We start from the raw sequence: 27515 nt of genomic DNA, 5'->3' as shown, positions 1-27515 counted from the left end.
TTTTGAAATTAAAATCCATCCATCCATTTTCTACCGCTTGTCCCTTTTCGGGGTCGCTAGAGCCTATGTCAGCTGCATTTTAATATACATATATATATATATATATATATATATATATATATATATATATATATATATATATATATATATATATATATATATATATATATATATATATATTTAAAGTAATAAATCAGTATTTTGAAACGCAATTTTATGCCTTTAAAATATTAAATTCTGGATTTAAAAAACACATATATAAACATTAATTTATTTTTTATTCTATCTTTTATATAAATGTTTTAATATGAAGTCTTATAATAACATATTGGCTGTTGTCATGCTTGTGATCAAGTAGTTTGGCTAAATATATATTGTGGGTGCTGGGGCCTATGCAAAAATGTGCATTGTTATGACTATGAATATATTCACTTAGTTACTATCTGCAAAACTGGCTGTGGTAAAGGTACTTTGTGCAACCTCTCCACAATATAAAACGTTAAAACAAGACCTTTACTTTGACCCCGCCCTCAAGTTTAAGGCCTCAATTCCCAGAAGTTCACTCAACACCAACCACGACTCCTTGTTGTCCCTCCAAGTTGCCATGTCCCTCGGACTTTAGCGCTTTTGAGGACTCTAAGAGGCAGAGCGGCTTTATTCTGTGTGGATGCAACTCAACCTACCTGATGTTGTTGTGCTGCTGGTAGCGATGGGAGCTGCCTCTGCATTCTGGGAAGTTTTCACGCAGTGACGGCAGCAGGTTGCAGCCTGCTTGCATCATACTGGGTGACTCTAAAGGTCAGACACAAGTCTTTTTCCTGCTCTTGGGTGCGTCCTTCATAAAAGCCCCTTCCGCCCCCACACTGTCTGCTGCGAGGGAGGGTGCGGGGGGGTTTTGGGGGCCTATCACTTAAATCCAAAAGTCTTTGGTGTGGACCTGAATAACCATTAAATTGAGAGAAACGTTAGCCTAAAGCTTGGTGTGTACTCTCGCGTCACGTAACTTGCGTAGGCCAGTGGTTCTCTTTTTTCAGTGATGTACCCCCTGTGAAAATGTTTTTAATTCAAGTACCCCCTAATCAGAGCAAAGCATTTTTGGTTGAAAAAAAGAGATAAAGAAGTAAAATACAGCACTATGTCATCAGTTTCTGATTTATTAAATTGTATAACAGTGCAAAATATTGCTAATTTGTAGTGGTCTTTGTTGAACTATTTGGAAAAAAAGATGTAAAAATAACTAAAAACTTGTTGAAAAATAAACAAGTGATTCAATTATAAATAAAGATTTCTACACATAGAAGTAATCATCAACTTAAAGTGCCCTCTTTGGGGATTATAATAGAGATCCATCTGGATTCATGAACTTAATTCTAAACCTTTCTTCACAAAAAAAGAAATCTTTAACATCAATATTTATGGAACATGTCCACAAAAAATCTAGCTGTCAACACTGAATATTGCATTGTTGTATTGTAATGAATGGAATAGCCTACTTGATTTGATGTTCAGTTTATGAACTTACATTCATATTTTGTTGAAGTATTATTCAATAAATATATTTATAAAGGATTTTTGAATTGTTGCTATTTTTAGAATGTTAAAAAAAAAAATCTCTCCTACCCCTTGGAATACCTTCAAGTACTCCCAGGGGTACGCGTACCCCCATTTGAGAACCACTGGCGTAGGCGACGCCGTCTTGTCCTTAATACAGCTATTCAACTGGCGAACCCGGGACCAAATCTGGCCCGGGAATGACACCATACCGGCCCCCAGGTTCACTTGGGATACAAACATGTTTGCAGCAAATTCCTGAAAACACTAGAGTGCTTCTGTCGTATAGAGGAACTTCGATCATTGTGAACTGGTGTTGTCCCGATACCAATATTTTGGTACCTGTACCAAATTTATTTCGATACTTTTCGGTACTTTTCTAAATAAAGAGGACCACAAAAAAATTGCATTTTTGGCTTTATTTTAACAAAAAAAATTACGGTACATTAAACATGTTTTGGTAACACTTTAGTATGGGGAACATATTCACCATTAATTAGTTGCTTATTAAAGTAACAAAGACTTAATTTAGAGTTATTTGGACACTAGGGGAACATATAAGGGTTAGGGTTAGGGTTAAGGTTACTAATAATCAATAATTCTGAGGTTATTGAGGGAAGACTCTTAGTTAATGGCTTACTGGTTGTATAATAAGGCCATGCAGAATAAGGCATTAATAAGTACTTAATAATGACTAATTAAAAGCCAATATGTTACTAATTTGAATTTTAATAAGCAACTAATTAATGGTAAATAAGTGTTCCCCATACTAAAGTGTTACCTATGTTTCTTATTGCAAGTTTGTCCTTAAATAAAATAGTGAACATACAAGACAACTTGTCTTTTATTAGTAAGTAAACAAACAAAGGCTCCTAATTTAGCTGCTGACATATGCAGTAACATATTGTGTCATTTATCATTCTATTATTTTGTCAAATTGATTAAGGACAAGTGGTAGAAAATGACTTATTCATCTACTTGTTCCTTTACTGTTAATGTCTGCTTACTTTCTCTTTCAACATGTTCTATCTACACTTCTGTTAAAATGTAATAATCACTTACTCTTCTGTTGTTTGATACTTTACATTAGTTTTGGATGATACCACAAATTTGGGTATCAATCCGATACCAAGTCGTTACAGGATCATACATTGGTCATATTCAAAGTCCTCATGTGTCCAGGGACATATTTCCGGAGGAGGGGGCGGACCGGTACTTTTCAGAGGCGGTATAGTACTGAATATTGAGCGCGGCCACCGCTGCTGCTCACTGCTACCCTCACCTCCCAGGGGGTGGAACAAGGGGATGGGTCAAATGCAGAGGGTAATTATACCACACCTAGTGTGTGTGTGTGACTATCAGTGGTACTTTAACTTTATATGATTCATTAGTATTGCGGTACTATACTAATACCAGTATACCGTCCAACCCTACTGTGAACACATCGCTAGATTATTCCATTGACATTTTCATTAGAATTCCGGGGTCCAAACTTGTGATTTACATAACTGAGGCGTTCTTTAAGGCACCCCTTTAAGTCCTCTTCTTTTTGGCAGTTACACATGTTTTTCATATTGTGATTTATGTGACTCGGGTGTTGCTGTATCCCGTTTACCTCAGATGCAGCCAATTATCATTTGTTTAACTTCTTTAGTTTTACTAGTGGTGTTCCTCAAGGTCTGTTTTAGGTCCTCTCTTTTTCATTATTTGCGCTATTCAACTGGAGGCCCGTGAGTTCAGTTAAAAAAAACTTGTGAGAGACTCAAATTTTTGCAGAACGTCCTTGAAAACAGCAGAGCGCTCCTCCAATTCAAAACATCCATCCATCCATTTTCTACCCCTTGTCCTTTATGGGGTGGCGGGGGGTGCTGGAGCCTATCCCAGCTGCACATGGGCGGAAGGCGGGGTACACCCTGGACAAGTCGCCACCTCATCGCAGGGCCAACATAGATAGACAAATATTCCCGGTCTAATTGCGGAGATCAAAAAATGATCAAATTTACACTGGTCATAGGTTTTTTTTCAAGGTGTGTAGCGAAGCCTGTTTAACAAACATTTCATGTCATTTACATACAAATTTACTGTCACCCGCCCAATTGTATCATTGCTTTGCACGTTCTTACATCATTAGGGTGACGGAGCCTACCAGCTGACTTCAGGCAAAAAAGGCGAGTCAGTTAATCATAGGGCACATATATCAGAGTCTGACTGTGGGAATTTGTGTCCATTCATCTGGAAGACTATTTGTGAGGTCACAGGTCAATAATGTTGGGGCTGGAGGGGTTAAGCCTCTTTTAGACATCCTGTAAAAACCGGCATTTCTTTTGCGTTTTTTTTATCCTGTCGCGCCCAAACCAACACAGAATTTGGGATTTTAAGTCGTCTTGGCAAATGTCTGTCTGGAGCTGTAACAGAGGGGGTGAAGTTTTACACCCGACAGTTACTTTTCCACTTTCATCCAATGATCTGATTGGAGGAAACACGTACAGTAAACACCGTATTTACTGTACGACTCTTGATTGCAGAATTGAAGCTCCAAGAGCTCCAACAACCTGATTAACATTAGAACATTTTCTGGGTGGAAAATGCCTCAAAGTTAAACAAAAATTTACCGGATGTCAAAACATCTTGCAAGATGAGAGGATTAACTCTTTAAGTGGGATTCTTTTAAAAAAAAAACTTTTTGGTGTTTTTTCAGCGGAACCTCCAAAGTCGACAACCATAAAGATGTTAACATTTTCTGGAAAGAAATGCCTCAGAAGTAAAAAAAAATACATGCATGATGTCATCAAATCTTGCAAGATTAAGGATTCACTTTGTAAATTGTATTAGTTTCTTGGTGTGTTATTTCCGCTTCTTTATGAATCAATTTAAGTGGACCCCGACTTAAACAAGTTGAAAAACTTATTCGGGTGTTACCATTTAGTGGTCAATTGTACGGAATATGTACTATACTGTGCAATCTACTAATAAAAGCTTCAATCAATTCTGCAGCATAACCCTCAAACATGAATGAGCGAAAGGAAACCTGAAAATTCTTCGGGAAACCTAAGTCATGCAAAACCCGCATTACGTCCAGAAATTATTCAAGGTTACCGTATTTTATTTAGATGTAAATATAAACGGAATACAATGATTTGCAAATAATTTTCAACCCATATTCAATTGAATGCACTACAAAGACAAGATATTTGATGTTCAAACTCATAAACTTTATTTTTCAAATAATAATGAACTTAGAATTTCATGGCTGCAACACGTGACAAAGTAGTTGGGAAAGGGCATGTTCACCACTGTGTTACATGGCCTTTCCTTTTAACAACACTCAGTAAATGTTTGGGAACTGAGGAGACACATTTTTTAAGCTTCTCAGGTGGAATTCTTTCCCATTCTTGCTTGATGTACAGCTTAAGTTGTTCAACAGTCCGGGGGTCTCCGTTGTGGTATTTTAGGCTTCATAATGCGCCACACATTTTCAATGGGAGACAGGTCTGGACTACAGGCAGGCCAGTCTAGTACCCGCACTCTTTTACTATGAAGCCATGTTGATGTAACACGTGGCTTGGCATTGTCTTGCTGAAATAAGCAGGGGCGTCCATGGTAACGTTGCTTGGATGGCAATATGTGTTGCTCCAAAACCTGTATGTACCTTTCAGCATTAATGGCGCCTTCACAGATGTGTAAGTTACCCATGTCTTGGGCACTAATACACCCCCATACCATCACAGATGCTGGCTTTTCAATTTTGCGCCTATAACAATCCGGATGGTTCTTTTCCTCTTTGGTCCGGAGGACACGACGTCCACAGTTTCCAAAAACAATTTGAAATGCGGACTCGTCAGACCACAGAACACTTTTCCACTTTGTATCAGTCCATCTTAGATGAGCTCAGGCCCAGCGAAGCCGACTGCGTTTCTGGGTGTTGTTGATAAATGGTTTTCGCCTTGCATAGGAGAGTTTTAACTTGCACTTACAGATGTAGCGACCAACTGTAGTTACTGACAGTGGGTTTCTGAAGTGTTCCTGAGCCCATGTGGTGATATCCTTTACACACTGATGTCGCTAGTTGATGCAGTACAGCCTGAGGGATCGAAGGTCACGGGCTTAGCTGCTTACGTGCAGTGATTTCTCCAGATTCTCTGAACCCTTTGATGATATTACGGACCGAAGATGGTGAAATCCCTAAATTCCTTGCAATAGCTGGTTAAGAAAGGTTTTTCTTAAACTGTTCAACAATTTGCTCACGCATTTGTTGACAAAGTGGTGACCCTCGCCCCATCCTTGTTTGTGAATGACTGAGCATTTCATAGAATCTACTTTTATACCCAATCATGGCACCCACCTGTTCCCAATTTGCCTGTTCACCTGTGGGATGTTCCAAATAAGTGTTTGATGAGCATTCCTCAACTTTATCAGTATTTATTGCCACCTTTCCCAACTTCTTTGTCACGTGTTGCTGGCATCAAATTCTAAAGTTAATGATTATTTGCAAAAAAAAAAAAGTTTATCAGTTTGAACATCAAATATGTTGTCTTTGTAGCATATTCAACTGAATATGGGTTGAAAATCTCTGAATTTATGAAGTAATGTGCTGATCATTCTTACTGGGGACCCTGGGGAAAAAGAGTTAATATGGTTCATGGGGACCAAATATAAATCATTTTGCACAATTCACACACATTTGTACGTGACTATTGAGGACCATTAAAAAAAAAAAAAAAGTTCAAATTAAATATGACATGATCCTCAGAATACAGCACTACAGCTGTCCTCTTATAGGAAGTTTCACCACTTAAATGTTAAAGCAAATCCTGCATCTTCTGTGCCATTACTGAAAACTGCTATTTAGCAGTAATTAAGTTGTCTGCAACTCCAACTACCATATATAGAAGGATGGACAATTCTGAATGTGAATCATACTTTAAGGTAATAATGTCTCACACTCAAACTAACCAGTAAACATGTTTTATGGGCCAAAGCTTAAAAATCACTTAGGCATCTTCAGAATGGATCTGACTATCATTTAAAAAGGTTTCCCTTTAGGGGACCTGTTTTTTTGTCCCCATACCGTCAGAGGTCCCCTAAAGGTGACTGTGTAGACAGAGCGATGTCCCCATTAAGTAAGCATTGCCAGAACACACACACACACACGCACGCACGCACACACACACACACACACACACACACACACACACACACACACACACACACACACACACACACACACACACACACACACACACACACACACGCACACACACACACACACACGCACACGCACACAAGTCCCGTTTGGTGCACTTCAAAATGTTACCAAACGTGTTTCTACAATAAAAAAACAAAAGAGGAAAATCCTTTCACTTTGTATATTTGTGACATTTGTTGAACAGTCTGGGGGAGGTAAACAAGCATAGTGTCACCCCGGACATGTTCCAACCACCGCTGGAGTTAGCACAAACCTGCAGTTTCTATCGGTACTGCATTTTCCTTCGCTGTAATTAACATCCCCTTTGGCATATTTTCCCCCAAAAGTTCGGTCTTATCACTATCCTCAAAGATTGGTAGATATCTCTCTTTGCCGATAACATCTAAGTTCTCTGAGCAGCTTCGCCATTAGCGGGCATGCGGCACCCGGCTGAGCTTTTGAAACTTTCCCAAACACCCATGGCTCGCCCCCAATGGTTCTTCCGTGCTGGTTCCAGCATGCTCACTTTTGGACATCAAGTTGCCGCATAAATGGCAAACCTGCTCTCAAATGATAGCCTCGGAAATGTTATCACCGGCCAGCTGCTTCTCATTTAGCTGCACTAGGAACAGCTTATCTACAAAACCCAAAAGCAGTGAAGCTGGCACGTTGTGTAAATCGTAAATAAAAACAGAATACAATGATTTGCAAATCCTTTTCAACTTATATTCAATTGAACAGACTGTAAAGACAAGATATTTAATGTTCCAACTGAGAAACTAAATTTTTTTTTGCAAATATTCATTAACTTACAATTTAATGGCAGCAACATATTGCAAAAAAGTTGTCACAGGGGCATTTTTACCACTGTGTTACATGGCCTTTCTGTTTAACAAGACTCAATAAACGTTTGGGAACTGAGCAGACCAACTTTTGAAGCTTTTCAAGTGGAATTCTTTCCCATTCTTGCTTGATGTACAGCTTAAGTTGTTCAACAGTGGGGGTCTCCGTTGTGGTATTTGACGCTTCATAATGCGCCACAAATTTTTAATTGGGAGACAGGCGTGGACTACAGGCAGGCCAGTCTAGTACCCGCACTCTTTTACTATGAAGCCACGGTGTTGTAACACGTGGCTTGGCATTTCTTGCTGAAATAAGCAGGGGCGTCCATGATAACGCTGCTTGGATGGCAACATATGTTGCTCCAAAAACCTGTATATACCTTTCAGCATTAATGGTGCCTTCACAGATGTGTAAGTTACCCATGCCTTGGGCACTAATACACCCCCATACCATCACAGATGCTGGCTTTTGAACTTTGCGCCTATAACAATCCGGATGGTTGTTTTCCTCTTTGTTCCGGAGGACACGACGTCCACAGTTTCCAAAAACTATTAGAAATGTGGACTCGTCAGACCACAGAACACTTTTCCACTTTGCATCAGTCCATCTTAGATGAGCTCGGGCCCAGCGAAGCCGGCGGTGTTTCCGGGTGTTGTTGATGAATGGCTTTGGCTTTGCATAGTAGAGTTTTAACTTGCACTTGCAGATGCAGCGACAAACTGTAGTTACCGACAGTGGTTTTCTGAAGTGTTCCTGAGCCAATGTGGTGATATCCTTTACACACTGATGTCGCTTGTTGATGCAGTAATGCCTGAAGGATCGAAGGTCACGGGCATGCTGCTAACGTGCAGTGATTTCTCCAGATTCTCTGAACCTTTCGATGATATTACGGAACGTAGATGGTAAAATCCTTAAATTCCTTGCAATAGCTCGTTGAGAAATGTTGTTCTGAAACTGTTGGACAATTTGCTCACGCATTTGTTCACAAAGTGGTGACCCTCGCCCCATCCTTGTTTGTGAATGACTGAACATTTGATGGAAGCTGCTTTTATACCCAATCATGGCACCCACCTGTTCCCAATTAGCCTGTTCACCTGTGGGATGTTCCAAATAAGTGTTTGATGAGCGTTCCTCAACTTTATCAGTCTTTTTTTAAACATGTTGCAGGCATCAAATTCCAAATGAGCTAATATTTGCAAAAAATAACAACGTTTACCAGTTTGAACGTTAAGTATCTTGTCTTTGCAGGCTATTCAATTGAATATAGATTGAAAGGGATTTATTATTAAATTATTGTATTCTGTTTTTATTTACGATTTACACAACGTGCCAACTTCACTGGTTTTGTGTTTTGTACATTGTCTTGCGCATTCTCTCCGTCCTTGCGAAGTTATTTAACTCCTTCGGCAAAGCCAGCAACCATATAAACGTCCCTTTTGATAATGGTTGCAATTTTCGACTTGTTTTTGCCATACATGTGAGCCAATCCATATCTCGTTAGTGGCACTGCAAGGCTAGTACCACGAGCAAAACATAAACAGGATGCGACGTCGGTGGCTTGCCTCTTCAAAATGGCGTTATAAAGAAAGTTGTAACGGGTGGGTCGCATGGTGATGCATGGATTGTTCTTTCATGGTGCAGACGGAACGACAGGAAACGGCGTGTATGATTTATTGTCATAAATCAGGCCGGAACAAACAAACACAAGAAAACAAAAACAAAATAAGCGTGCATATAGCACTGCAAGCTAACGGGATACCTACACAGGAAAAACTAAGGCGGAACTTAGCGCAATTAACACAAGGAGTAACCGAAACAGTTGCATGAGAGCAAACAAAACCACCATCATGAGTGAGGCGAAAAGGCAGGACTAAATTAAAGTTAAGTTAAAAAGTTAAAGTACCAATGATTGTCACAAACACATAAGGTGTGGTGAAAATTGTCCTCTGCATTTGACCCATCCCCTTGTTCACCCCCTGGGAGGTGAGGGGAGCAGTGAGCAGCAGTGGTTGCCACGCCCGGGAATCATTTTGGTGATTTAACCCCCAGTTCCAACCCTTGATGCTGAGTGCCAAGCAGGGAGGTAATGGATCCCATTTTTATAGTCTTTGGTATGACTTGGCCGGGGTTTGAACTCAAGACCTACCGATCTCAGGGCGGACGCTCTAACCACTAGGCCACTGAGTAGGTGGCTAAATAGCTCTCTGATTAGTGCCTGGGAACAGGTGAACACAATTAATAACCATAGCAACCAAGGAGACACAAAACAGGGGTGCTGAAACGGAACTTAAACAACAAGTGAATCCAAAACTAGGGATGTCCGATAATGGCTTTTTTGCCGATATCCGATATTCCGATATTGTCCAACTCTTAATTACCGATACCGATATGAACCGATACCGATATATACAGTCGTGGAATTAACACATTATTATGCCTAAATTGGACAACCAGGTATGGTGAAGATAAGGTCCTTTTTAAAAAAATGAATTAAATAAAATAAGATAAATAAAGTAAAAACATTTTCTTGAATAAAAAATAAAGTAAAACAATATAAAACAGTTACATAGAAACTAGTAATGAATGAAAATGAGTAAAATTAACTGTTAAATGTTAGTACTATTAGTGGACCAGCAGCACGCACAATCATGTGAGCATACGGACTGTATCCCTTGCAGACTGTATTGATATATATTGATATATAATGTAGGAACCAGAATATTAATAACAGAAAGAAACAACGGCGTGGCGCGGTTGGGAGAGTGGCCGTGCCAGCAACCTGAGGATTCCTGGTTCAATCCCCAGCTTCTACCAACCTCGTCACGTCCCTTGAGCAAGACACTTCACCCTTGCTCCTGATGGGTCGTGGTCAGGGCCTTGCATGGCAGCTTCCGCCATCAGTGTCTGAAAGTGTGTGTGAATGGGTGAATATGGAAATAGTGTCAAAGCGCTTTGAGTACCTTGAAGGTAGAAAAGCGCTATACAAGTATAACCCATTTACCATTTTGTGTGAATGAGTGTAAATGGGGGAGGGAGGTTTTTTTGGTTGGTGCACTAATTGTAAGTGTATCTTGTGTTTTTTATGTTGATTTAATTAAAAAAACAAACCAAAAAAACAAAACGATACCAATAATAAAAAAAACGATACCGATAATTTCCGATATTACATTTTAAAGCATTTATCGTCCGATAATATTGGCAGGCCGATATTATCGGACATTCCTATCCAAAACGTAAATAAACTCTGTATCATAACAAAACATAACATCATAACGGCAAACAAAATGAATAAATAAATGAAAAAATTAATTAAGTGACCATACACTGAGACATTGGTCGCACACCAAGGCATATTTGACTCAATCTTAATATCTGTAGACCGAAAAGAAGGCAAAATAGAGGCGTTTGTGAATCAAGGTTCCACTGTATTTTGAAAAATATACAGGTCATACATGTGATCAGTATTAAGTTAAAGTACCACTGATAGCATCAGTGGTACTTTAACTCGCTCGCCTGTGCATCAGTTGGGGACATCTCTGCGCTGCTGACCCGTCTCCGCTCGGGATGGTCTCCTGCTGGCCCTACTATGGACTGGACTCTCACTATTATGTTAGATCCACTATGGACTGGACTCTCACTATTATGTTAGATCCACTATGGACTGGACTCTCACTATTATGTTAGATCCACTATGGACTGGACTTTCACAATATTATGCTAGACCCACTCGACGTCCATTGCATCCGGTCTCCCCTAGAGGGAGACCGGATGCGGTCCTCTCCAAGGTTTCTCATAGTCATTCTCATTGACATCCCACTGGGTTGTGAGTTTTTCCTTGCCCTTATGTGGGCTCTGAACCGAGGATGTCATTGTGGCTTGTGCAGCCCTTTAGGGCTATATAAATAAACATTGGTTGATTGATAGTCACACACACACTAGGTGTGGTGAAATTATTCTCTGCATTTGACCCATCACCCTGGATCACCCCCTGGGAGGTGAGGGGAGCAGTGAGCAGCAGCGGTGGCCACGCCCGGGAATCATTTTTGGTTATTTAACCCCCAATTCCAACCCTTGATGCTGAGTGCCAAGCAGGGAGGTAATGGGTCCCATTTTTATAGTCTTTGGTATGACTCGGCTGCGGTTTGAACTCACGACCTACCGATCTTAGGGCGGACGCTCTAACCACAAGGACATTGGTACTAGTATCGGCCGATCTCAGTCACGGATGATCGGTATCGGCAGCATAAATCCCGGATCGGAACATCCCTACCGCGAAGCGACGGCAGCAACAAAACAATGACTTAAAGGAGAGAACTAGAAAAGAATGGCATAAAGAAGTGAAATCTAGCGTGAGGAGAAGATGAGAATTTATCCTCCCTAAAACTCCCCCATGTGGTGCTCCCTGTGTGGTTAGCTGTTGACTCCATCACTGGCCTGCTGTTTGTACATGATAAGTTCAGTGGGTTCACCGCAGCCATAAACGCAGCGCTCCCCCCCTCGTCTGCCTCCTCCTTTTCCCCAGCAGCAAGGGCAGGAGTGAGCTGGTCCAGCCTGGAAGGAGGAGGAGGTTGGGCCTCCCCATGGTTCTCCTCCACATGCAATGCTATATTCCTCTGGCCTTTTTTTTCCCTCTTCTTCTTCTCCCCCCGCTTGGCTCCCTGCTTGGCTGTGGTATTGTTTCTGGGCGCAGCCCTGCACCAGACGTTCATTTTTCTCCTCTTAGTATGGAACCGCAAACCGAGCGCTCTGGCTCCCTGCGTCCATTCATCCCAGGAATGTCTTATTCACCTCGTCTCCCCGACTGAAGGCTCTCGTGCGCCGCCATGCCAACATCTGCAAATAAGCAGACACATGTGCGCACATGCTCTTCCAGCGCGCATAGCTGTGCCATCATGCTTGCACAATTCGGCAAACACAAACACACTCACAAAGGGCGACCACCTGTGAGGGTCTACACACACACACGCACACGCACACGCACACACACACACACACACACACACACACACACACACACACACACACACACACACACACACACACACACACACACACACACACACACACACACACACACACACACACCATAAACCTCCTTTTCTTCTCCCCTCTTTTCCATTATCCTCATGAGAGTGCAGAGCCGGGGTCTTCTCTTCCAAACCAAACATAGAGAAAATTCCACAAACCCCACCCGACAGCCCCCTTCTACCTCCCCTCCATCACTCTCACTCCCCCCCTTCCTCTTGCCTGTTGCTGTCTTTTAGGGCTGCGTTTTAGGAAATAGGAAAAAATATTTTTTTTGTTGCGTTAAGCGTAACGTGAGAGAGAACAGAAAACACAGTGAAAGAGAAATGTGATGGTAAACAAGGATGAAGTTTGTTCATGTCCCCTTTTCAATAGCGAGGTTGACGTTTGGGTTTGGTGTCCCACTTTTATGCCAAAATGTTTATACTGCTTTTGTTTTTAATCGTTGTTTGTTTCATTGCGTGACACCCCTAAAATAAGATTTTCAGGGGGAAAAAAATGCCTCAATAGTCAAGACTATTTTCCGGGCTACAGAGCGCACCGCTATTTAAGCCACACCCACCAAATTTTAGGAGTAAAATATATTTTTACATTGTGGGATACTTCAATATGGACTATAAGCTGCAGATAAAGCTGCCAAATGGTGTCTGTCACGCGGCAGTAAAATGGCTGATCAAACAAAACAGAAGTCATCGTCATGGACCTACTGGCTGTGGAAGCTAGCTCTCCAATCAGCTAAAGAGATTCAATAACTCCACAGTGAAGTTTTTGTGAATTTACGAAACAGAAAAAAATACAAAAAATCATTTGTAATTCAATAATACTAACACAGACACTTGTTAGTGTTACTAGACTTACTCTTAAATGTTCTTATAGATCGAGTGTGGACCGTATGCATTCTTGTCTTGGATGGCTGAAGGTTATTCATAAATTATCCAGCAGTTTATTGTTATTTATTAGAAACATTATCCATAACAAGTACCCTACAGCTCTTTTTAAGCAGATTTGTTATACCGCTGATGTTCACCACCGCAGCTTCAACTCAAGGTCTACTTGCATTACTACGTCCAAGAACTAATTCACCTCTAGAATAAGATTTTCAGGGGGAAAAAATGCCTCAAAAGTCAGCAAACCTTGCAAGACTATTTTCCGGGCTACAGAGCGCACCGCTATTTAAGCCACACCCACCAAATTTTAGGTGAAAAATATATCTTTACATTGTGGGATACTTCAATATGGACTATAAACAGCAGATATATACCAGTACAAAATATTACTAATATACATACCTTAATTGTTTCCAAATGGTGTCTGTCACACGGCAGTAAAACGGCTGATCAAACAAAACAGAAGTCATCGCCATGGACCCACTAGCTGTGGAAGCTAGCTCTCCGATCAGCTAAAGCAGTGTTTTTCAACCACTGTGCCGTGAGATACAGTCTGGTGTGCCGTGGGAGATTATTTAATTTTACCTATTTGGGTTAAACATTTTTTTTGCAAACCAGTAATTATAGTCTGCAAATTATGTGTTGTTGTTGAGTGTCTGTACTGTCTAGAGATCGGCAGAGTAACAGTGTCATACTCTTCCATATCAGTAGGTGGCAGCCGGTAGCTAATTGCTTTGTAGATGTCGGGAACAGCGGGAGGTAGTGTGCAGGTAAAAAGGTGTCTAACGCTTAAACCAAAAATAAACAAAAGGTAAGTGCCCCTAAGCAAAGGCATTGAAGCTTAGGGAAGGCTATGCAGAATGAAACTAAAACTTGGTTACAAAGTAAACAAAAATACAATGCTGGATGACAGCAAAGACTTACTGTGGAGCAAAGACAGCGTCCACAATGTACATCCGAACATGACATGACAATCAACGATGTCCCCACAAAGAAGGATAAAAACAACTGAAATATTCTTGATTGCTAAAACAAAGTAGATGCAGGAAATATTGCTCAAAGGAAGACATGAAACTGCTACAGGAAAATACCAAAAAAAGAGAAAAAGCCACCAAAATAGGAGCACAAGACAAGAACTAAAACACTACACACAGCAAAAAACTCAATAAGTCACGGTGTGATGTGACAGGTCGTGACAGTACACCTACTTTGAGACAAGAGCTATAATGATGCATGCTTGGTTATGGTTTAAATTCATATCCAACAATTGCGACAACGTCTTTTTACTGTCAACTAAGTTTCGTTTTTTAATGATTTCTGCTGGTGGTGTGCCTACGGATTTTTTCAACGCAAAAAATGTGCCTTGGCTCAAAAGAGGTTGAAAAACACTGAGCTAAAGAGACTCAATAACTCCACAGTAAAGTTTTAGTGAATTTACGAAACTGAAACAATACAAAAACTTGTTTGTAAGTCAATAATACTAACACAGACACTTGTTAGTGTTACTAGACTTACTGTTAAATGTTCTTATCGATCGAGTGTGGACGGTATGCATTCTTGTCTTGGATGGCTGAAGGTTATTCATAGATTATCCAGCAGTTTATTGTTATTTATTAGAAACATTATTCATAACAAGTACCCTACAGCTCTTTTTAAGCAGATCGGTTATAATGCTGATGTTCACCACTACAGTACCAGAGCTTCAACTCAAGATCTTCTTGCATTACCACCTCCAAGAACTAATTCACCCCTAGAATAAGATTTTCAGGGGAAAAAAATGCCTCAAAAGTCAGCAAATTTTGCAAGACTATTTTCCGGGCTACAGAGCGCACCGCTATTTAAGCCACACCCACCAAATTTTAGGTGAAAAATACACCTTTACATTGTGGGATACTTCAATATGGACTATAAACAGCAGATATATACCAGTAAAAAAAATTACTGATATACATACCTTAATTGTTTCCAAATGGTGTCTGTCACACCGCAGTAAAACGGCTGATCAAACAAAACAGAAGTCATTGTCATGGACCCACTAGCTGTGGAAGCTAACTCTCCGATCAGCTAAAGCAGTGTTTTTCAACCACTGTGCCGCGGCACACTAGTGTGCCGTGAGATACAGTCTGGTGTGCCGCGGGAGATTATCTAATTTCACCCATTTGGGTTAAAATATTTTTTGCAAACCAGCAATTATAGTTTGCAAATGATGTGTTGTTGTTGAGTGTCGGTGCTGTCTAGAGCTCGGCAGAGTAACCGTGTAATACTCTTCCATATCAGTAGGTGGCAGCCGGTAGCTAATTGCTTTGTAGATGTCGGGAACAGCAGGAGGCAGTGTGCAGGTAAAAAGGTATCTAATGCTTAAACCAAAAATAAACAAAAGGTAAGTGCCCCTAAGCAAAGGCATTTAAGCACCCACCAAATTTTAGGAGAAAAATATATTTTTACATTGTGGCATACTTCAATATGGACAATAAGCAGGAGATACTGTATATACCAGCGCAAAATATTTCATACATGTTTATTTACATACATTAATTGTTCCCAAATGGTGTCTGTCACACGGCAGTAAAACGACTGATCAAACAAAATGGGTCATGGACCCACTAGCTGTGGGAGCTAGCTCTCCAATCAGCTGAAGAGACTCAATAACTCCACAGTGAAGTTTTAGTGAATTTACGAAACTGAAACAATACAAAACATATTTTGTAAGTCAATAATACACAGACACTAACACAGACACTTAATATTAGCATATTAGCCAGAGTTGGGTAGAGTACCCAAAATTTGTACTCAAGTAAGAGTGCCGTTATGACGTTAGTAAAAGTACAAAGTAGTCTTCAAAATAAATACTTGAGTAAGTAAGTATTCCGTGAAAAAATTACTCAAGTATTGTGTAACTTGTGAGTAACTTCTGATTTTTTCAGTAGCTATTTTATAATGGTTCTTGGACTACAATTGCAGTTGATGTGTGCATGTGTGTAAAACATAAAAATCATATACAATTTGTTGAAACATGTTTTCTCTAGTTAGAAGTGGAATTCTTGAAGTCTGAAATGTGAATATTTCTACTGACACAGATGACAGCACATAATATGATGTTCTTTTTATTAGTTTAAAAGTAATCTTTGAAGATTTGTGCTGCCTTGTCTGACGTCATGTCACTTTTTGCAGTCAGTACGTTTCTATGCACTAAATTAGTCTGATTTGATCAAATCAATTTTCACAGCTACATGTGGAGTTCTACTTTCCATGTTCTTATCTCTAGTGTGACTGTTGGCCATATGCAGTGTGCCTTTCATACACTAGGGGGCGATTGTGGTCATCTCAGCTTGTTTAGCTACAGTATGTGGGAATGTAAATACAGTGGAATAACAGAATGCTACATGCTAATAAGTTAGCGCTGGTAACGTTCAAGCTCCGGATGTAACAGATAAGTACAACTTTCCACTGCTATTTAGTGTTGTTGGTAATGTTTTACACTTAATTGACACTTGTGGTTAATAGGAACATTAGAGGAATACAAAAATATCGCTATTTTAGTCAACTGTTTTAGGAAGTTGTCACAACCAGCCAGCATGTGTTTGTGTCATGTCACGTAATTAAATGCTCTTATTTTGGGAACATTCCGACACTTGTTAAACAAGTAGGTTCTTATTTTATCATACCACTGGCCAGTGTTAATTTTGTCAATAGTTTTTGGTTTAGTTTTAGTCATAGTCGTTTGACCAAAATGTATTTTAGTTTTAGTCATGTCAATTAATTTACTTTTAGTCTAGCCTTAGTAGACTAAATTCACACTAACCTTATCTTATTGTGTGTTATTATTTTAGCTGAAATTAAGCTTTTTTCCCCTAAAATGGTCACATGAAGAAACAAACTCATTTTATTCTAGATGGGCAGGCTAGTTCTACAAAAGTTGTGGGTGAATAAGCAGTCTTGCTCCTTCTTTTTTGTCTCGACTGTATGAGTCATTTGGAAATATTAGTTTAGGCCTACTTATTACTGTTGCGTAGATGTCCTGATCATTAGCCTGTAGATGGCTCTTCAAGTTGGTTGTATTTTTTACCGGAGACAATCAAGCCACATGGTTGTCTTGTTTTCTACCGTTGCAAAAGTAAAATATCTCCATATGTCTTCTCTTTCTTCCAGGTGTAGAAGACATATTGAAATGATGTGTGTAACAATACAGTGGGGATGTAACAATATAAGATTTTTATGTTATTGTGACCAAACTGATCACGGTTATCATTATTATGGCAGTATTGTGGAGTGTGCTCTTAAAGCTTTTTACGCAAATAAAATAGACAGTTAGAAAAGCCATTATTGTGCATGTCTTGTGTTTCTTATGTTTCACTGAAGTGTTTTATTCTTGGATTGTATCTGTTTTAATAGCTAAACGTTTATTGATGCACTGTAAATATTGGTTTGTACTAGTGTTGTCCCAATACCAATACTTTGGTACCGGTACCAAGATTATTTTGATACTTTTCTAAATAAAGGGGACCACAAAAAATGTCATTACTGGCTTTATTTTAACAAAAAATCTTAGGGTACATTTAACGCTCAGTTGACCAGCGTCGCACACACATTAAACGTACATTAAACATATGTTTCTTATTGCAAGTTTGTCCTTAAATAAAATTGTGAACTTCCTAGACAACGTGTCTTTTAGTTTTAAGTAAACAAACAAAGGCTCCTAATTAGTCTGCTGACATATGCAGTGACATTTTGTGTCATTTTCCATTCTATTATTTTGTCAACATTATGAGGGACGAACTGCCAAAATTGATTATTAATCTACTTGTTCATTTACTGTTAATATCTGCTTCCTTTCTCTTTTAACATGTTCTAATTACACTTCTGTTAAAATATAATAGTCACTTATTCTTCTGTTCTTTCATACTTTACATTACTTTTGGATGAGACCACAAATTTGGGTATCAATCCGATACCAAGTAGTTACAGGATCATACATTGGTCATATTCAAATTCATCATGTGTCCAGGGACATATTTCCTGAGTTTATAAACATAATATAAATTTTAAAAAAAAACGAAAGAAGATGTGTGAGGCCAAAAAATATCGACGTAATCATAGTAGTATCGACTAGATACACTCCTGTACTTGGTATTATTACAGTGGATGTCAGGTGTTTGTTTACATTGTGAAACAGGTGAGCTACGGTGTGTAGTGAAACATGTTTAGCTATCTATCTTCAGCAATGACACGACAACAGGTGCGCGGGGGCCTGGGGGACCGGTACGTTTCAGAGGTGGTATAGTACCGAATATTATTTATTAGTGTTGATTGATTGATTGAAACTTTTATTAGTAGATTGCAAAGGAAGAGAATACATTATATGAAACAGTACAGTTTACACAGTACAGTACATATTCCGTACAATTGACCACTAAATGGTAACACCCGAATAAGTTTTTCAACTTGTTTAAGTCGGGGTCCACGTTAACCAATTCATGATAAATTAATCGCGGTACTATATTAATACCGGTATACCGTACAACCCTAGTTTGTACTGTAACACTTTAAGATTTATTTACATAAAAAGGGCATGATAAATAAAGTATATTCAAACGATGAATGACTTCTGGCATTGATTGTCCTACTCTGTTCAGTGGTACTTGAACACACCAAAAAAACACTTATTTTTTTTCTCTAAGAATAGACCGATCATCGTAATTCCATGCTAAGATAGCACAGCTTGTAGGTTCAATGTGCACAACTGGATAACTAAGTTGCTCAGACAGTAATGTGTTTATATAAGTATAGAGTGGGGTCTGCTGTTTTTAACGGGGAAAGACATTTAAGCTAGCAAGCTGGCACCAGAAAGTTTATCAAAGTGCAGTTATCAATCTTAGTTTCCTAGGTAATTTTAATTTAAAAGGGTAATGCGTCGGGAGTTTTTCCACCATCATCATTATTACCATTTATTGTTACATCCCTACAATATACCGTATTAAGTCTCAATAGTTGTAGTTCTGATTGGATCCCCGCTGTGAGACTCCATTTGATTGGTGAAATGGAGTCAAACGTCACTAAAGCTTACGTTGGATTGGCGAAACATGTGACAGTGCCTGCCGGAAGAAAGTTTGTTGACAAAATTAATTTGTCTTTGTAAGTCTTAATCAATAGATTAAAAAATAATTATTATACAAATAAATGTAACGATCGGAATGAAACTCAATGTAACATTTCTTCTTCACAAAAATACTCAATTGAAAGTAGAAAGTATGTTACATTAAAACTACTCTGAAAAGTATAATTTTTTCAAAAAGTTACTTAAGTAAATAAATTTAGCGTGTTACAACACACTACTGATATGAGCTAATGCGAATGACGCTAGCTTGATTACATTACGATAGAAGGTACACATATGCATGGAAACACTCCTACAGACATCACACATGAAACGGTTTAGTATCTATGACTTGTTTTAGCTATGTTGTAAAATTTACAAATGTTGCTTGTCGTAATGAATAAAGAATCCCTGCGAGCCAAACCGCTATGGACAGGAAGTACATTTTCAACCCGTTGCACCTGAGCAAACTTGTCCAAAAGATGGCGCCATAGCACAAACAATAACACAGTGTCTCTGTCAGTGTAATAGGAAAACTATTTGATGAGCACAAAACATTATGGCCGTTTGCGAAGAAAAATCCATAAATCAGCCGCACCATTTTATAAGCCGCAGTGTGCAAAGCGTTGGAAAAAAGTAGCAACTTCTAGTTAAAAAAATACGGTAGATTGGAAATTCTGTAACTTTGTGTTTTTTTATGTTTATTCCCCGCTTTTAAAGCCAAACCTTGAAAATCTAATATTTTGAACATCTTGTAAAAAATAAATAATGTATTTTTCGGAGTATAAGTCGCTCCGGAGTATAAGTCGCACCGGCCGTAAATGCATAATAAAGAAGGAAAAAAACATATATAAGTCGCACTGGAGTATAAGTCGCATTTTTGGGGGAAATTTATTTTAAAAACCCAACACCAAGAATAGACATTTGAAAGGCAATTTAAAATAAATAAAGAATAGTGAACAACAGGCTGAATAAGTGTACGTTATATGACGCATAAATAACCAACTGAGAAAGTGCCTGGTATGTTAACGTAACATATTATGGTAAGAGTCATTCAAATAACTATAACATATAGAACATGCTATACGTTTACCAAACAATCTGTCACTCCTAATCGCTAAATCCCATGAAATCTTATACGTCTAGTCTCTTACGTGAATGAGCTAAATAATATTATTTGATATTTTACGGTAATGTGTTAATAATTTCAGACATAAGTCGCTCCCGAGTATAAGTCGCACCCCCGGCCGAACTATAAAAAAAACTGCGACTTATAGTCCGAAAAATACGGTAAGCCTCAAAATCCAATCAAATCTTGCATGACTTCAGCAAGATCTTGCAAGATTCAAAATAATAACTCTAAGTCAAAATTTTCTTTGCTTTTTTCTGGTGGAGCGGTTCCATTTCTGCAGCCAAGTATTCAAAGTTTGACGCTCGCCCCCAAAATATTAATATTTTCGGGGGGAAATGGCTCAAAAGTAGGGAATGCTTTGATCAAGGGTTTTATTCAGCTGATTCCGATCATCCAGGAGTGAGAGCGGCCAAGACCAATACCAATCACATGCACTATCTGTAAATTTTTCAAGGCATTTATGGTGATTGCTATTGGCAGTTTAACACTATTTAAGCTAGTTCTTCATTCTCTTGTATTACATACAATTGTTTGATCAAAACAAAGTAAATAGTACACAACAACTAAACAAAAGTAAAAACCACTATCTACTACTCATTTTACTCCTTTTGATTTTTGCCCTCAAACTCCTCTTGTGTCCAGGGTATTATTATCTGAGTTATTAACACAAACAAGAAGAAAAAGAAAACAAATATTGATCTAATAACTCTAATATTGATTATTTACCAATACTACCCATGAGGTTGACACCACCAATTTCTGGATTGATCTGCCCTCTTCTTAAATGTTGTGTACTGACTGTTATTATTCTATTTCTTAATTTCATGTTAATATCTGCTTGCTTTATGCTGCAACATGGTTTCATTTACACTTCTTAAACTTTTCTAAGCACTTATTTCTTCTGTTGTTTAAAGTTAGCGTAGCTCCTGCTTTTCTCTTGATGTGTTTAGCCTCATCCTCAAATCACAACAATACTTATGATAATACCTAAGATACGCAAATATGCAGTTTATTTGCTGTAATGGAGGGGATTATTATGAACTCATAAGAGACTCATGGAGACACATAATTAGCTGGAGGGACTAGGGTTGTACGGTATACCGGTATTAGTATAGTACCGCGATATGAATCATTTTCAGTACTATACCGCCTCTGAAAAGTACCGGTCCGCCCCCCCCCACTTCCCAGTCGTCGTCACGTCGTGACATTGCTGGTTTACGAGCAGACGAGCATGTTCGGCACCACCCAATCACTGAGTACTTACTAGCAGACACAGTGTGTAGACAGAAAAGCATTTTGGCTTAAAAACTAACGATAAAGGTGAAGTTATAACACTGAAATGCCCTCAGGAAGAGGTGCTTTACCATACCATACATACCATACCAACTTTATTTATATTTAAGACATGGCTAGCTAGCTAGCGGCTAAAGTCCAGCCCCTGTCTGCAGTGTTTTAGTCACTTCTAAATCACTAATCCTCTCCTCCATGGCGACAAATAAAGTAAGTTTCTTACAAGTATCATCCCTGCAGGACGAGGAATAACTAGACATGCTTCACTACACACCGGCGTCAAAATGTAAACAATCGCCATTGGTGGGTCTACACCTGACATCTACTGTAATGATACCAAGTACAATAGCGTATCTAGTAGATACTACTATGATTACATCAATATTTTTTTGGCATCATAACATGTTCTTTCGTTTTTTTTAAATTTACATTACGTTTATAAACTCAGGAAATATGTCCCTGGACACATGAGAACTTTGAATATGACCAATGTATGATCCTGTAACTACTTGGTATCGGATTGATGCCCAAATTTGTAGTATCAACCAAAACTAATGTAAAGTATCAAACAACAGAAGAATAAGTGATTATTACATGTTAACAGAAGTTAAAAGAGAAAGTAAGCAGATATTAACAGTAAATTAACATTTTTACAGCTTCTCCTAAATAATGTTGACAAAATAATAGAATGATAAATGACACAATATGTTACTGCATACGTCAGCAGCTAAATTAGGAGCCTTTGTTGGTTTACTTACAACTAAAAGACAAGTTGTCTTGTATGTTCACTATTTTATATGAGGACAAACTTGCAATAATAAACATACCGTATGTTTCATGTACACTAAGATTTTTTGTTAAAATAAAGCCAATAACAGAATTTTTTGTGGTCCCCTTTATTTAGAAAAGTACCGAAAAGTATCAAAAATAATTTTGGTACCGCTACCGGTACCAAAATATTGGCATCGCAACAACACTAGGAGGGACTAAAAAATAAATACACTGTCCGCCAGAGGGGATCGGCGTTTGTTTAAAAGGCAATAATCGGCAATGGCGATGGTATACTTTTTCACGAAAATACTGATCGGTGGCCAATTGATCGGCACATCTCTACTTGAAAGTCAAACAAAACTTGTGTTATGTCATCAGATCTTAAATCAATCAATCAATCAATGTTTATTTATATAGCCCTACATCACAAGTGTCTCAAAGGGCTGCACAAGCCACAACGACATCCTCGGTTCAGATCCCACATCTTGTAATCTTGCACGATTACAAGACGAACACTGCAAGTGTGTGTTTTCTTAGGCTTTATTGGCGGATTTTCCATTATGCAGCCAAACATCCAAAGTCAAGTTAGAACATTTTCGGGAAAATAGGCCTCTAAAGTGAAACAAAACTTGCTTGACATCAGCAAATCTTGTTTGGTTATTGAATGTTTTTTAAAAGCTTTTCTGGGGGTTTTCTGTGTCTGTGTGAACCCTTTAACGTCTGGTACTCCTCAAAAACACTTCCAAAATGTTGTGAAAATACCGGGATACGAGTTTAATTGGTTCTGTGATGCAGCTCGTACCTCGAAAAACTGGTTTTGCAAAACAATGTTGCCCATTGAAATTAATTAAGATCAATTTGATCTGTGTTCAACCCCCCCAAAACACCATTTAAAAAAATGAAAACAAACTTTCAGATACAAAATACAGTAAGAACGAATTACAACTACATTAGTTTTATGAAGTAATGTAATAATAATGTACAACATTTAAATTGGAAAGTGGACTTTTATGGTATCGTCTTTCCAGGTGCTTTTCCGTCAAACACACCATCAGCAGCTTCTTCATGTTTCCATGTATAAACATCCGCTGTTTAGATGTTACTTTAAGGTCCTTAGTTGAAAAGAAAAACTTGTAAACCTGGGCACTTGTAAGTAGAGATGTTTTGATAATATCGGCCGATAAATGCTTTAAAATGTAATATCGGAAATTATCGGTATCGTTTTTTTGTTAGTTTTTAAAAAAAAATTAAATCAACATAAAAAACAGAAGATACACTTACAATTAGTGCACCAACCCAAAAAACCTCCCTCCCCCATTCACACTCATTCACACAAAAGGGTTGTTTCTTTCTCTTATTAATATCCTGGTTCCTATATTATATATCAAATCAATATATATCAATACAGTCTGCAAGGGATACAGTCCGTAAGCACACATGATTGTGCGTGCTGCTGGTCCACTAATAGTACTAACCTTTAACAGTTCATTTTACTCATTTTCATTAATTATTAGTTTCTATGTAACTGTTTTTATATTGTTTTACTTTCTTTTTTATTCAAGAAAATGTTTTTAATTTATTTATCTTATTTTATTTAATGATTTTTTTTTTTTTAAAAAGGACCTTATCTTCATCATACCTGGTTGTCCAAATTAGGCATAATAATGTGTTAATTCCACGACTGTATATATCGGTATCGGTTGATATCGGTATCAGTAATTAAGAGTTGGACAATATCGGGATATTGGATATCGGCAAAAAAGCCATTATCGGACATCCCTACTTGTAAGTCAAGGTACCACTATACTTTAAAACTTGCGTGACGTCAGCATTATGAAATGAATTACAGTACATAAATAGAAGATATAATAAAGGATTACTATTAATGAACCTGCACAACTTCTATGCTCCCTAAAACATTAATCTTTACTTTCTAAGACATGAAAGTAGAAAGTCGATGCAACTTAGTCACACGTTTCTGTGATTCCTAAGTTTCACTAGTGATGGAACCGAGAAAGGAATGGTAAACAGTTAAATGTTTCTCTCTGATGTTTTCAATTTGGAGAGACAGAACGAGGGCCAAAAGTTCAATCGACAGTCACAAAAAGCCAACGAGGCTCGTCGTCTCTATTGGGCGGTCGGGGAAAAAAGGATACAGAGTCGGACTTTCAACTGAATTTGCAAAAGGTATGGATTTCCAAAGTTTTATCACTTGGAAAATAAATTCCCCTCATTCTTGACTTCACATGTCTGTTTTTACTTGGTAACTCTCTGATGGAATTGTATGACATACTTAAATTAGTCTGACTTATTTCATCTACTTTATCCACTTTTTACTATACACAGTAAACTCTGTCCTTGTCCAACCTTAAAAAGGAACTGCACTATTTGGAAATGTTGCTTATCGTTCACAATCCTTATGAGAGACAAGAAAGCAAAAGTTTAATGTTTTTTTTTTTGCAATGTAATTTGTAATAATCGGCTCGTTCTAGGTGGCGAGCGATGCAGCTAATGGGAATAATCCATTCTGCCTCTAGATCACTTTGAAAAAGCGTCAAAAATACTTCATTGCATTTACGTTTCGTTACTTGTATAATAACCAAGCTGTAGCAACATTGTTATTGTAAGAACGAACACTGAGGAACTATTTTTCTAGCGTATATATATATATATATATATATATATATATATATATATATATATATATATATATATATATATATATATATATACATATATATATATATATATATATATATACATATATATATATATATGTATATATATATATATATATATATATATATATATATATATATATATATATATATATATATATATATATATATATATATATATATATATATATGTGTATATAATTTAGTTTTGCATGTCTCATGACACATTATCTGTATGAAATATTGGCTGCATTGCAGATACAAACCCCGTTTCCATATGAGTTGGGAAATTGTGTTATATGTAAATATAAACGGAATACAATGATTTGCAAATCCTTTTCAACCCATATTCAATGGAATGCACAACAGAGACAAGATATTTGATGTTCAAACTCATAAACTTTTTTTTTTTTTTTGTGCAAATAATAATTAACTTAGAATTTCATGGCTGCAACACGTGCCAAAGTAGTTGGGAAAGGGCATGTTCACCACTGTGTTACATGGCCTTTCCTTTTAACAACACTCAGTAAACGTTTGGGAACTGAGGAGACACATTTTTTAAGCTTCTCAGGTGGAATTCTTTCCCATTCTTGCTTGATGTACAGCTTAAGTTGTTCAACAGTCCGGGGGTCTCCGTTGTGGTATTTTAGGCTTCATAATGCGCCACACATTTTCAATGGGAGACAGGTCTGGACTACAGGCAGGCCAGTCTAGTACCCGCACTCTTTTACTATGAAGCCACGTTGATGTAACATGTGGCTTGGCATTGTCTTGCTGAAATAAGCAGGGGCGTCCATGGTAACGTTGCTTGGATGGCAACATATGTTGCTCCAAAAGCTGTATGTACCTTCCAGCATTAATGGCGCCTTCACAGATGTGTAAGTTACCCATGTCTTGGGCACTAATACACCCCCATACCATCACAGATGCTGGCTTTTCAACTTTGCGCCTACAACAATCCGGATGGTTCTTTTCCTCTTTGGTCCGGAGGACACAACGTCCACAGTTTCCAAAAACAATTTGAAATGTAGACTCGTCAGACCACAGAACACTTTTCCACTTTTTATCAGTCCATCTTAGATGAGCTCAGGCCCAGCGAAGCCGACGGCGTTTCTGGGTGTTGTTGATAAACGGTTTTTCGCCTTGCATAGGAGACTTTTAACTTGCACTTACAGATGTAGCGACCAACTGTAGTTACTGAAAGTGGGTTTCTGAAGTGTTCCTGAGCCCATGTGGTGATATCCTTTACACACTAATGTTGCTTGTTGATGCAGTACAGCCTGAGGGATCGAAGGTCACGGGCTTAGCTGCTTACATGCAGTGATTTCTCCAGATTCCCTGAACCCTTTGATGATATTACGGAGCGTAGATGGTGAAATCCCTAAATTCCTTGCAATAGCTGGTTGAGAAAGGTTTTTCTTAAACTATTCAACAATTTGCTCAAGCATTTGTTGACAAAGTGGTGACCCTCGCCCCACCCTTGTTTGTGAATGACTGAGCATTTCATGGAATCTACTTTTATACCCAATCATGGCACCCACCTGTTCCCAATTTGCCTGTTCACCTGTGGGATGTTCCAAATAAGTGTTTGATGAGCATTCCTCAACTTTATCAGTATTTATTGCCACCTCTCCCAACTTCTTTGTCACGTGTTGCTGGCATCAAATTCTTAAGTTAATGATTATTTGCAAAAAAAAAAAAGTTTATCAGTTTGAACATCAGATATGTTGTCTTTGTAGCATATTCAACTGAATATGGGTTGAAAATGATTTGCAAATCATTGTATTCCGTTTACATTTACATTTAACACAATTTCCCAACTCATATGGAAATGGGGGTTGTAGTTGTTTGTGTGCCATTTTTGTGTTTTCATTTTTTGTGGCTCCAGACAGAATAGTTTTTTGTATTTTTGGTCCAATATGGCTCTTTCAACGTTTTGGGTTGTCGACCCCTGCCCTAACCTAACCCTAAGCAACATCCTGCTAAGTAGAAGAAAATGATACAGTTCCTATGTCTGTAGCTGACTGACCGACAATTGGGTTTATTTTAGAATTTGTAG

At 38.3% G+C, this 27515-nt stretch overlaps 1 protein-coding gene across 3 annotated transcripts in view; it reads left to right on the top strand.

Annotated features, from left to right (window-relative positions):
• Positions 1–27515, top strand: part of LOC133633501 (zinc finger protein GLIS2-like) — a 78746-nt gene that overhangs the window by 2072 nt on the left and 49159 nt on the right. The window contains exon 1 of one of the 3 annotated variants that reach the window (XM_062026038.1): positions 24838–24965. The exons of the other annotated variants lie outside the window; for them this stretch is intronic. The gene's annotated coding sequence lies outside the window, so the exon portion shown is untranslated. Of the gene's footprint in view, positions 1–24837; positions 24966–27515 lie in introns of those variants that run through there. 3 annotated transcript variants of the gene reach the window in all.

This window comes from Entelurus aequoreus, linkage group LG18, assembly GCF_033978785.1.
Source record: "Entelurus aequoreus isolate RoL-2023_Sb linkage group LG18, RoL_Eaeq_v1.1, whole genome shotgun sequence".
Lineage (NCBI taxonomy): Eukaryota > Metazoa > Chordata > Actinopteri > Syngnathiformes > Syngnathidae > Entelurus > Entelurus aequoreus.
The sequence above is the reverse complement of the archived record's forward strand: the minus strand, read 5'-3'. Positions and strand labels throughout refer to the sequence as shown.